At 38.6% G+C, this 13,539-nt stretch overlaps 1 long non-coding RNA gene and 1 other non-coding gene across 2 annotated transcripts; one reads left to right on the top strand and one right to left on the bottom strand.

Moving 5' to 3' along the window:
• Nucleotides 1–3,154: 3,154 nt before the first annotated feature.
• LOC131494990 (uncharacterized) lies at nucleotides 3,155–12,057 on the bottom strand. The gene is made up of 2 exons (XR_009253703.1): nucleotides 6,748–12,057; nucleotides 3,155–3,758 (listed from the first exon to the last, which is right to left on the bottom strand). It is a non-coding gene; the product is annotated as an uncharacterized LOC131494990 (long non-coding RNA).
• On the top strand, nucleotides 3,729–3,834 carry LOC131495210 (U6 spliceosomal RNA). The gene has a single exon (XR_009253837.1). It is a non-coding gene; the product is annotated as a U6 spliceosomal RNA (small nuclear RNA).
• Nucleotides 12,058–13,539: the final 1,482 nt, after the last annotated feature.

Below are 13,539 nucleotides of genomic sequence, written 5' to 3'. Positions count from 1 at the left end.
GGTGGTTGTGAAGATTAAGTGAGATAAACTTATAGTAATGTACCTACTCATTATGGTAGGCAGAACGATGGCATCCCAAAGACATCACACCCTAGTCCCTGGAACCTGTAAATATGTTACATGACATGGCAAAGAATTAAGTTTGCATGGACAATATGCATGGACTTTGAGGCAATTATTGCAAGTTAATTAAGTCAGACAGGAAAAGATAAATACTATATGATCTTATTCATATATGGAATCTAAAACAAACAAAACAAAACAAAAATGAACTCAGATACAGAGAACAGGTTCGTGGTTGACAGCATCAGGGATTGGGGAGAGGGTAGATGAAATGAGTGAAGGTGGTCACAAGCTACGAGCTTCCATTTATAAAATAAGTCATAAGATGTAATGTACAGCATGGTGACTACAATTAATAATGCTGTATTGTGTATTTGAAAGTTGCTAAGAGAGTAGATCTTAAAATTTATCATAACAATTAAAACGTAACTATGTGTGGTGATGGATGTCAACTAGACTTGGAGTGATTATTTAGCAGTCTATCAAATCATGATGCTGTACACTTGAAACTAATGTCATATGTTAATTATATCTCAATTTAAAAAATTAATTTTAAAAAAGGTTATATGTGGGGCGCCTGGGTGGCGCAGTCGGTTAAGCGTCCGACTTCAGCCAGGTCACGATCTCGCGGTCCGTGAGTTCGAGCCCCGCGTCAGGCTCTGGGCTGATGGCTCAGAGCCTGGAGCCTGTTTCCGGTTCTGTGTCTCCCTCTCTCTCTGCCCCTCCCCCGTTCATGCTATGTCTCTCTCTGTCCCAAAAATAAATAAAAAACGTTGAAAAAAAAAAAAAATTTAAAAAAAAAAAAAATAAAAAAGGTTATATGAAATAAGGATTGCTAATCAGCTGACCTTAAGATAGGAAGAATATCCTGGATTTTCTGAGTGGGTCCAAGGTGATCACAAGGGTCCTCAAAAGTGGAAGAAGAAGAAGGCAAAAGAAGAGTTAGAGAAAAAGATGTGACTATGGAAGGATGGTTGGAGAGATACAACATTGCTGGCTTTGAAGGTGGAAAGGGGGGCCTCAAGCCATGGAATCTGGGTGGCCTCTAGAAGCTGGAAAAGGCAAGAAAATGGATTCACTCATAGAGCCTGCAAAAGGGTGCAGCCCTGCTGACACGTTAATTTTAGCTCAGTGACACTGATGTCAGACTTCAAACCTAGAGGGCTAAAAATGTGGTTTTAAGTCTCTAAATTTGTGGTAATTTGTTACAGCAGCAGATTAAAAAACAAGTCAGATATATAGATACATCAGCAACTCTACAAAAGTTGCAGTGTGAGGGCAAGTGTGGCATATAGAGAATTGTCTCCCTCCCTCACTCCATGTGGTTTTAGAAAACATGCCAACTCACAGACTTTTCCATTTTTATTTTCTTTATATAACTAATTGCAAGAGTTCAATTTACCATGCCACAGGATTATTCTCCAAGCAATCTAAGTGCTGTTGGCTAACAACTTACTTAACCCATTATGGGTCTTTGATGATGGCAGATGACAGTTACAGAATATAAATTTTACCTAAGTACTATCTAGTTTCATATATTTTATTTATTTATTTTTATTTATTATTTTAAAATTTTATCTTATTTTTTTAACTAAATTCTACCGCAGCATGGGGCTCAAACTCACAACCCCAAGATCAAGAGTCCCATGCTCTACCTACTGAGCCAGCCAGGTACCCCTGGTTTCTTATATTTTTATTTGTGTCTGGACACCTGAGAGTATCATACAAATTAGTTGTGAATTAACTATCCCAGAGACTTACAGGAGTAGCCCTGTCATCTCCTGAGAGGTGAGCACAGCAGTTGTCAAAGGAGGCAGGCCACACTCACTGAGTCCTTCCTGCCTCTTCTTGGCTTTATCAGAAACACATTATATACATTATTGCCTTTAATCCACATAACCATGCCATATCATCCCCTTTTTACAGATAAAGGAACAAATTCAAAGAGGTGAAATAACCCTACCCAGGTCACATGGCAGGAAAGTGGCAGAGCTGAGTCCATTTGATTTGAAGCCCTGGTGTTTCTAGAGCCTTCAATGTCAATAGGTGGTTCTGGGTGAAAGGCAGCAAGGACCAGGTGTAGAAGTTTACAAACTCAAATGCCTAAAGCACCTGGGAAGCACCTCTAATGGTGAGTGTCAGAAGAGGTGAAAGTGAGGTGACAAATGGCAACTGACCATCAGTCTTCATGAGTGGCAAGAGGTGCATGCCCTCTCTAAATGGAATGGCTGATGGCTGCTACCAGCTGATTGTTGCTATGTGAGCACAAAGCCCCAATTGGCCAGATCCACTAATCTTTCAATAAAAACTAGCAATACACGTTTTTAATGTGAAATGGCATAATTCCAAAATGCTAGGAACGCATTGAGATTTTCTTAAAATGCTGTGCAGGCCAAATGAGCCACATCTATCAAGCAAATTTTCCCCATCGGCTACCATTTGAGACCAGTAGTATTAATCCCTAGGACACAGGGAATGGTCCCTAGTCTTGCTAAAAGAGAAGCTATGGAAAGGATTGAATTAGATTCTGATTGAGCTCACTGAGTGAAGAAATACCCTAATCTAAAGAACAAGGGAGGCTTATTCCAAGGCATTGAGGCACATTAAAGAAGGGAATATGACTCAACTTTTTCACAGAATCTTCTTAAGGAGACCAATAATTGGGGCGCCTGGGTGGCTCAGTTGGTTGAGCGTTGGGCTCTTGATTTCGGCTCGGGTCATGATCCTAGGGTCCTGAGTATGGAACCTGCTTAAGATTTTCCCTCTCCTTCTGTTCCTCTTCCACTTGCACTCACTCTCTCTCTCAAATAAAAATAAATAAAAGTCATCTTTTCTTAAAAAAAAAAAAAAGGAGACCAATAATTAAAGCAACTCTAAACACATCAACCCATCTGGGTTTGCTGATACATAAGCACTTTTCGGTGAATCATCATTGATAGATATGCTTATCTGCCATATATCTGTACATGATCATTAGAAGCCAGATTATTTTAATTTTTAAATAGAAAACAGCTTAATAACATGAATCTAATTACATATATATAGGCAAAAAGCCTGACATATAATATCTGTCGAGTAAGAAGAAATGGCATGACTTTGAAAATATTTATTCAAAATAGTACAATATCAAAAATAAAAACTACACTTAAAATTTGCTGATACATATATTAAGCAGAAAGCTCTGGTTTGAGACACACAGAAATAGTTGCAGGACACACTGAGGGATGAACTGATGTAGGAGAAATGCAAGTTGTACAATAGATATCATCTTCGCAGAGCTCTGCAGCCATGGTATAGGTATGGAGGAGACAGCCGCATTAAACCTGGGTTAGGAAGGTTGAAGAGAAGGACAATGGAGGAGGGGAAGAGAGCCCAAGTGGGGGCCAAGCCATTTACACTTATTAAGGAAAGGAGGAGGCAACAGACAGAAGGATGAGACCAAGAGCAAGGGGGACTTGAACAGGTATAGAGTGAGGTTAACAAAAACTTACTACACGTTTACACTATTAATAATAGTTTACATTTGAGGTGACTGGATGACTCAGTCAGTTAAGCATCCAACTTCAGCTCAGGTCATGATCTCGTGGTCCATGGGTTCTAGCTCGAAGTTAGGCTCTATGCTGACAGCTCGGAGCCTGGAGACTGCTTCGGATTCTGTGACTCCTGTGCTCACTTCGGTAGCACGTGTACTAAAACTGGAACAATACAGAGAAGATTAGCCCGCCCCTGTGCAAGGGTGACGTGCAAATTCGGATCCTGTGACTCCCTCTCTCTCTCTTCCCCTCCCCAGCTCCTGGCCTCTCTCTCTCTCTCTCTCTCAAAAATAAACAAACATTAAAAAATTTTTAAAAAATAGTTTAAATTTTAAAGTACACTATAATTTTTGGGGGTCCCTGGGTGGCTCAGTCGGTTAAGCATCCGACTTCAGCTCAGGTCATGATCTCATGGTTCGTGGGTTTGAGCCCCGCATTGGGATCTGTGCTGAAAGCTCAGAGCCTGGACCCTGCTTCAGGTTCTGTGTCTCCCTTTCTCTCTGCTCCTCCCCTGCTGGTGTGCCCTCTCTCTCTCTCTCTCAAAAATAAATTAAAAAATTTTTTTTTTAAATTTAGGTACACTGTAATTTTCAAAGCATTTTTTAAAAGACTATTTTTTAAAGCAGTTTTAGGTTCATAACAACATTGGGTGGAAAGTGTAGAGGTCTTATATAACCCGTCCCCACACATGCACAACCTGCCCCATCAGAGTGGTACATTCATTATCATGGATGAACCAACATTGACACATCATTATCATCAAAGTCTATGGTTTACATTAGGGTTCAATCTTGTTGCATATTCTGTGGACTTGGACAAATGTATAATAACATGTTTTCACCATTACAGTATCCTACAAAACAGTTTCATTGCCCTGAAATCCTTTGAGCGCTGCCTATTCATCCCTCCCTTCCTCCCAACCCCTGGAAACCACTGATCTTTTTACTATCTCCATAGTTTTGCCTTTTTCAGATTGTCATATGGCTGGAATCATATGGCTTCTTTTACTTAGTGACATGCATTAAAGTCTCCTCCCCCCAATCTTTTCATGGTTTAATAGGTCATTTGTTTTTCAAATTAAATAATTTTCTATTGAGGGGTGCCTGGGTGGCTCAGTTGGTTAAGCGTCCGACTCTTGATTTTGGCTCAGGTCATGATCCCAGAGTCATTGGATCAAGTCCCACATCGGGCTTTGTGCTGAGCATGGAGCCTGCTTAAGTTTCTCTCTCTTTCTCTCTCTCTCTCTCCCCCTCTGCCCCTCTCCCCTGCTCACACACTCTCTTTATCTAAAATAAAAATTAATTAATTTTTATTGTCTGTATGTACTACAGTTTGTCCATTCACCAACTGAAAAACATCCTGGCTGCTTCCAAGTTTTGGCAGTTATGAACAAAGCTGTTATAAATTCCATGTTCAGATTTGTGTGTGTGAACAATACATTTTAACCTTCATAGTCTGAATATAGAACAAGTGTTCTAAGTCAAATCCTAACCAGTCAAATATAACTGGTAGAGTTTATCCTTTGAATATCCTTTGAAATAACAGACAATATGTTACTATGTTAGGAATGAAAAATTCTAAATTGATTTCAACTCATGTTTTGAGGAATGAACTCTCTGTTTTGTCATTTCCTCCCATCTTGTCTCTGCTTCACCCCTTCCCAACCTGGAACACAGTTAGCATGATACAGTGAATCAATGGATGGTGTAGCCAGGACTTTTGTGTTTGTTTCTGTTTGACTATTTGAGGCTCTGACACTTATGAGCAATGTGACTTGCAGCAAGTTATTCAACATCTTTGGGCCTCTTCTGCCTCATCTGTAAAGCAGGGGTTTTTAATAGTGCCTACCTCATGGATGAAATGAGTTTATGTCTATAAACTCTTAGAATAATTACCTGGCACATAAGTGTTTGTCAAATAAAATGAAATATATGTACGTGGATCTCTTGTATGAATGATGGTCTCCCAGGCTTGTATACAATTCTGAATTGTGCTGTTGAGTCAAACTGTCAGGTCTGCAATTTGTTTTTATCCTACTTACAAGCCAACAAGTTAACCTTTACTGTTTTACAGCTGCTGAAAGAAGACATGGAATATCTGAGGAAGAGGGGGGAAAAACTTTTATAAAAGTTTATTTATTTATTTTGAGAGAGAAAGGAGAGAGAGAAAGAGAGAGAGAGAGAGTAGGGTCGGGCAGAGAGAGAGAGAGAGAGAGAGAGAGAATCCCAGGCAGGGCTTGAACTCATGAACTGTAAGATCATGACCTGAGCTGAAACCAAGAGTTGATGCTCAACAGACTGAGCCACCTAGGCAAAAAATTTTTTTTACCCACAGCACAGCATAAACAGCATGAATTGTTTACATTAACTCCTCTTGCCCCAAGTCCCACAGGTGTGATACTAAGAGCCCCAGATAGATGCCACATGTGCAGTGGGTTTGTGTTCATTGGGGGTAACACTGAGCTTGGGGAGCCCATTGCTTTTCTAGCAAGCAACAAGCTAAGCCAGCTTCTCTTTCCCAGAGGGAGAGGTTACTTCATTCCTCAAGACTGCTTGATGTAGGCGGTCCTGGCTGGCTCAGTCAGTAGGGCCTGCTACTCTTGATCTCAGGGTTTTAAGTTCAAGCCCCAAGTTGGGAGTAGACATAAGTTTTTTAAAAAGGGCAAGAAACCTGGGTAGCTCAGTTGGTTAAATGTCCAACTCTTGGTTTCAGCTCCGGTCATCATCTCACAGTTGTGAGATCAAACCCCACATCAGGCACCGGGCTGGGTGTGGAGACTTCTTGGGGTTCTTTTTCTCCCTCTCTCTCTCTCTCTCTCTCTCTCTCTGCCCTTCCCCTGTTCTCTTTCTCAAAATAAATAAATAAACTTTAAAAAAAAAAGGACTGGAGTGCCAATTTCTTCTCAGGTCATGATCTCCTGGTTCATGAGTTGGAGCCCCAAATTGGGCTCTGTGCTGACAGCTCGGAGCCTAGAGCCTGCTTTGGAGTCTGTGTCTCCCTCTCTCCTCCCCTCCCCTCTCTGAAAAATAAGTAAACATTTAAAAAAATTTAAAAGAAAAAAAGATTGCTTGCTGTAAACACCACCATGAGAAATGGCTTGCGTAAAGTGATATGGTAGAAGGCCTCTACAATGGCCCATAATGATTCTTACCTTCTGGTATTCACTCCTTGGTGTAATCACCTCCAGTTGACTGTGGGCTAGAGTTACTGACTCACTTCTAACTAATTTAATACAGCACAAATGACAGGATATTGCTTCTGACATGAGGTTATAAAAAGACTGTAGCTTCTGTCTTGGGCACCCTCTCATGTTCTCTCTCACTCACTGCGAGGGTAGACAGCATGTTGTGAGCTGCCTTATGGAGAGACCTACATGGCAAGGAAAGGATGTCTTTGGCCACAGTAAGAACCTGAGGCCTACCAACAACTCTGTTGAATGAGCTTGGAAGAAGAATCTCCCTTATTCAAGACTGGGGATGACTGCACCCTGGCCAACACCTTGATCTGGAACCAGGGGCACCTAGCTAAGCTATGCCCAGATTCCTAATCAAAAGAAACTGTCAAAAAAAAAAAGTTTGTTTTTTAAGCCTCTACATTTTGGAGTAATCGGTTATGTAGTAATAGATATGTAATATAAGCTGTATAAGCTGTTAGGGCCTTACATTCTTGGCATACTGTCTAAGACATGAAGGAGTATGAGACACCCACAGATAACCATTCCCAAACAACAGGGTAAAGCTACGAACCAGAAGCAGACAATGCCATCTTTCTAGAAGAGGGCTGACATGTTAAGTGTCCAGTGTGTAGGGAGAGGCAGACACTGAAACTGGAAAGTAGAATTTGGAAGGAAGCCCTTAGCTGGAACTAGCCTTACCAATCTCAGAGCCAGTTTTTGAAGAATTTTGCTTGCTTGAGGACATAGTGCAGGATAGAAAAAAAGTTTTCTGCTTTGTGCATGCAGTGGGAAGCAAGGTATTCAGTGTCAAATACTGAAATGCCTACTCTGCATTCAGTGAACCAAATTATCTAGTTGTATATTACTCTCTGTACTCATTTGCCTTCTGTTCATCTGAGCCCCTTGTAAACTTTGTTTAAATATTTTCCTGGTCTTATCTGTGCTTAAGGGAATTAGCAAAGGCTTGAGCCACAGTATTAAAGGGGTAACAGTGCCCCCTGGAGGCCAGAGTGGCAATGCCCAGAGACCACCAGAGGTAGAAGCTAGGATAGGCAAGGGTAATGACAAAGTTCTTTATAAATGTTAAGAAAATATTTGATTAAATTAAAAATCTCTTTGATTCAAAGCTTGTAAGAAGTTAGTATGAAACATTTATAACTAGATGTGGTGATGGATGTTAACTAGATTAGCGTGGTGATTTCACAGTACATACAAATATTGAATCATTATGTTGTAAACGTGAAACTAATATAATGTTATAAAAACCCATTCATTCAAAATTTTAAGAAGAAATAAATTGGTATGGAAGATTTCTTTACGTTTATAAAGAGATTTTGTTTTCAAAGAGAGTTAACTTTATACTCTACATAATGGGGGGCCAGCAGTACTGTTATTAAGAACATGGACTTCGGCATAGACAGGACTTCCTTTTGTTAATTGTGTGTCCTTGACCAAGCTGATAAATCTGAGCCTATTTCTTTTTTCTTTTTTAAGTTTATTTATTTATTTTGAGAGAGAGAGAGTGGGGAGGGGCAGAGAAAGAGAGAGACATAATCCCAAGCAGGCTTCATGCTGTCAACACAGAGCCTGATACAGGATTCTAACCCACGAACGTCGAGATCATGACCTGAGCTGAGATCAAGAGTTGGAAGCTTACTCACTTAACCCACTGAGCCACCCAGGATCTCCTGGGCCTATTTCTTCATCTGTAAAACAAAGATAATATCTCATTGGATTATAGTGATAATTAAATGAGTTCATGTGTGTAATATCCTTAGCACTTGGTAAGCACTTAGTTTTTGAAAGCTGCTATCACTACCATTACTACTACTACTTCTACTAAGACTACCATTGTATGAATAAGATAAGAGTGTTAAGTACTACTTAATATACTATTCCCCATGCTGGTAATGGAATTTTCAGATAAGGAGAATTTACAGAAGGGGTGCCTGGGTGGACCCTGCATTGGGCTCTGTACTGACAGCACAGCACAGAGCCTGCTTGGGATTCTCGCTCTCCCTCTCTGCTGCTCCCCATGCTCATGCTCACTCTCAAAATAAGTAAATAAATTTTTAAAAAATTTATTAAAAAAAAGGAATTTACAGAAGACATAAATTAGAATAGAGGAAAGGAAGAATCAATGGGCACTAAAACCTAAGAATATATGTAAACATATGGGAAAAAAAATACAATCTTTTTTTATAATCTCTATCCAATTTCTATCCAATTTAGAGGGCATTGTTACAAATATCTAATTAACATCACCAGTCTATTGGATAAGTGGTCAAAGGAGATGAAAAAGAGGTTTAACAAGTATGTTATCTAACAACCTACTTCTTGGTTAAGAAATGCAAAGTAAAACAACTTCAGCTCTTATATACCTTTTAAAGTCTCAAATATAAATGAAATATAAAAAGTATGGGTATTAGATGGGGCGCCTGGGTGGCTCAGTTGGTAAGCATCTGACTCTTGGTTTTGGCTCACGTCATGATCTCATGGTTTGTGAGTTTGAGCCTTGAGTCGGGCTCAGAGCTACTGGTGTGGAACCAGTTTGGGATTCTCTCTGCCCCTCCCCTGCTCTCCCTCTCTCTCTCTCTCTCAAAATAAATAAATAAACTTAAAAAATGCTTTTAAAAAAAGTATGGGTATTTGAGAAGGCATTGACCATGGAACACAACACATCTGACTTCGCCTCCTACCAGGTGTGAGTGCAGATGTTAATCTCTCTGTACCTCAGTTTCCTTTATCTGTCCATATGAGACAGCAATAGCATATTATAGATTCATTGTGAGTATTAGATGAAAAGACATGGGAAGCCCAGAGCATAATATGGCTCTTACCAACAGTCTCATCATCCTTGTCATCATTATCTTCATCATTATTACTTCATTTGCTGATATTATTATAGGCAGAATTGGAAAGGAGTCTAGCCCTTCAGGAGATTACTCAGAGCAATGTGTAATAAGAGCCATAAAGTTCCATATACTCTTTAAATCTGTTTTTCCATTTGTGGGAAGAAATTTAAAGAGAAAAAATTACCTGTTTAGAGATGTTTATAGCAAGGCTAATTATGATCCTCAAAGCTTGGGAACAACCTAATGCCCAGAAATGGGGAAGAGTTAAGTAAACAAAGTACAATAATACAAGATACTAAGTACAAAAGGGATATACAAAAATCATAATTTTACTATGTATTAAGAACCATTTCAAAAATATAATGGAAAAATGACACATAATAATCACAACTCTAAAATACCTACAAATTGGGGCGCCTGGGTGGTTCAGTCAGTTAAGCGTCCGACTTCAACTCAGGTCATGATCTCACAGTTCGTGAGCTCCAGTCCCGTGTCGGGCTCTATGCTGACAGCTCAGAGCCTGGAGCCTGCTTTGGATTCTGTGTCTCCCTCTCAAGATCTCTACCCCTTCCCCACTCATGCTCTGTCTTTCTCTCATTCTCTCTCTCAAAAATGAATAACATTGAAAAAAAATACCTAGAAATAAAATTAATAAAAAATATTCAAAACCCATTAAAATTATGTTTTACTGAAGGACATATCGTTTTTTGCAAATGGAGAGTCATATATGGATAAGAAACCTCAGTATTTCTTAAGAGTCAATTCTCTCCATATTGATCTATAAATTAAATGTAATTTTTATCAAAATCCCAATGGAGTCTTTTTAATTTAAAAATTGATTCTCTAGTTTCTCTGGAAGAGTAAATGTTTGAAAATAGCTAAGAAGGTTTTGAAAAACAACTGTAGCAAAATAAAAATTGGCTTATAAGACACTAAAAGAACTATAAAACTATATAGTAAATAGGGTAGTATGGTACTGATCAGAAAAAAGACAACTAGATCAATGGAATGGAACAGAGTCCAGAAAGTAATCCAGGTTCATACTTACAGGATTTCACATGTGCTCAAGGTGGCATTTCTTTACTTCTCTTTCCTTTTTCTTTCTTTCTTTCTTTCTTTCTTTCTTTCTTTCTTTCTTTCTTTCTTTCTTTCTTTCTCTTTCTTTCTTTCTTTTTGATATCTTATTGTTAAGTAATCTCTACATGCAACATGGGGTTTGAACTCACAACCCCCAAGATCAAGAGTTGCATGCTCAACTGCCTGAGCCAGCCAGGTATTCCTCAGGGTGGCATTTCAAATCAGTGGGGGAAGACTAGATAATTCAACATAAACAGCAGAAGGATAATTGGCTTAATTACCCATAAACCATGGGTGATTTAAAAATCTAAATGTAAAAAAACAAAACAATAAAACTATTTGTAAAAAATATATATAGAAAAATGTCTTTACAAACTTTGGGTAGGAAAGAACTTCCTTAGTCTGACACAAAAACCTGGAAGCCATGATGGATTGATGAGATTGTATGATGATTAAACACTTGTAAAGAGTGATGCCTTTCCTTATGGTCATCCTTCTCTCCTTGGAATCCCCAGGGGAGCAATAGCATGGGGTGAGAGATGGGAGTTGGGAGGCAAGTGGAGGGAGTACAGGAAGGCCACTCAGGAGTCTTTTACTATGCTTTGCTTTGATCCTGAGCATTGCTCCCTACTCAGATAAGCACAGTATTTCTAATTTGAAATGGATTTAAATGAAATGAAAACTCTCTTGTATCTTCTGCCAAACACCAACATAACTTTCAAATAGCAAAATAGCAAAAGAGACTATAAAGTTATGAGTGACACACAGAAAACATTCACAACCTGGGCAACAAGGGGTTATTATTCATCAAATATCAAGTGTTCTTTTAAAATAAGAAAAAGAAAATAAAAAATAAAACTGACCAAGAAAGTGAATAGGCAATTCAGTGAGAAAGGAATACAAGCTGTCAATAAACAAATAAGCATGCGTTCAACCTCACTGCTAATTAGAGAAATGCAAATAAAGCAAGATGGTTTTTTTACCTAGCAGCAGCAGCATATGGAGGGATGGATAGGTGGTGTGAGCAGTCAGCAGAAAGGAGGGTTCAAAATATTTATGAAACATATCATCATGCTAATTCTAAAATATGTCATTGGCAAAATATTCTTCCCTATGGAGACAGGCCACTCACACTGCCTGTGTGTCAGCAGGCCCGTATCAGAACAGCAAAAATGTATAAGAGTGATAGCATCCCATGTTAGTATATGCCCACACACTGTTGGTAGAAGCATACAGCTGTTTTGGATGGCAAATTGGAAGGACTTAATCAATATTTTATTTTATTTTATTTTATTTTAAATATGAAATTTATTGTCAAATTGGTTTCCATACAACACCCAGTGCTCATCCCAAAAGATGCCCTCTTCAATACCCATCAACCACCCTCCCCTTTCTCCCACCCCCCATCAGCCCTCAATTTGTTCTCAGTTTTTAAGAGTCTCTTATGCTTTGGCTCTCTCCCACTCTAACCTCTCTCTCTTTTTTTTTTTCCTTCCCCTCCCCCATGGGTTCCTGTTAAGTTTCTCAGGATCAATATTTTAAATGTGTATTTCCTTTGACCCAATAATTCCACTTTTTGAATCTAGAGTAGTGAAATATCCCTAATATGTCTAAAGATATAAGCACAAAAAATTCACATAAACTTTGTAAAGGGGACAATTTGGGACACAACCTAAGTACTAATCACTAGGGGGGTGGTAAATAAATTATGGTACATAGCAGAATTCTCCGGAATGGTTGGCAGACTGGACTAGATAACTCCTCAGATCTCTTACAATTTTCCAATTTTATGACCTTTAGGTTTTTGAGGACAGTTCCAAAAGAGGGGCTTCAAAAATAATTAAACCAATGACATCATTAACAGAATAACCATGCACTCCCTTAAGATAATCATTTAGAAGAGGAAATTAGTATTTTAAAATGTCTGACTGTGATATAATTGTATAGTTAGAGGAGTTGTAAAGATAGTACAGAGTTCCCACATACCCTTTATCCAGTTTTTCCTAATGTCAACATTTTACATAACAATAGTATTGTTGTTAATAATGTTCATGCACTCACAACCTGTTGAATCAACAAAGCCAAAAGAACTAGTGATCTAATTCTATTTACTGCAAGTAATAAGACTCTGCTCCATTGGCAACAGAGGCTAATTATAGCAAAGAAACCAAAGTCATCCTTCTCAGAGAGACTGACATTGAGGTGAAGAAAACATGTAGTTTGGTCACTGCTGCTTCTGTGCATCCTCAGAGTGGAACCAAACTTGGCTTTTATTAATGCTACCTCCAGTTCAACTATTTTTAATTTTCTAATTTCTGAAGTGAAAAAGGCTGAGGTTAGCAAACTGAAGCATTATCTTAATTGCTTTTAAAAACATCTGAGAAACTGCTATTTTCAGATTCTGTTAATTTAATAACAGTAGGCAAATCACAGTGAGTAAGCAGGTCAAGAACCTGAGAAGACTGAATGATAAAATTAAAACCTTAAGCACAAGCACTCTTATTTAACAGCTTGCATTATGCGTGCCAAGTGTGGTGAGTGTTGATGGTTCACCAACTGTTTTGTATGCCAGACACTTCAAAGAACATTCCAGAGAGATGGTCTGACTTACTGGAAGTTTGAAGGCTCAAACCCCATATTTTATCCTGCTTTATAAAAATGGTTTTTATTATGAAGTATTAGGCATTTTACAGGATTAACTAATCCAGTTTCTACAACAGGTCAATAATAGAAATTTTAAAAAAGGAAAAAAAGAAAAAAAAAAAAAGAACAAAGCAGTGCCGTGGATGAAGAGACTTAAAAGATTTAACAACCAAATGCATTGTGCAGATCTTAT

The sequence above is a fragment of the Neofelis nebulosa genome, chromosome 14 (assembly GCF_028018385.1).
Source record: "Neofelis nebulosa isolate mNeoNeb1 chromosome 14, mNeoNeb1.pri, whole genome shotgun sequence".
NCBI classification, from domain to species: domain Eukaryota; kingdom Metazoa; phylum Chordata; class Mammalia; order Carnivora; family Felidae; genus Neofelis; species Neofelis nebulosa.
The sequence above is the reverse complement of the archived record's forward strand: the minus strand, read 5'-3'. Positions and strand labels throughout refer to the sequence as shown.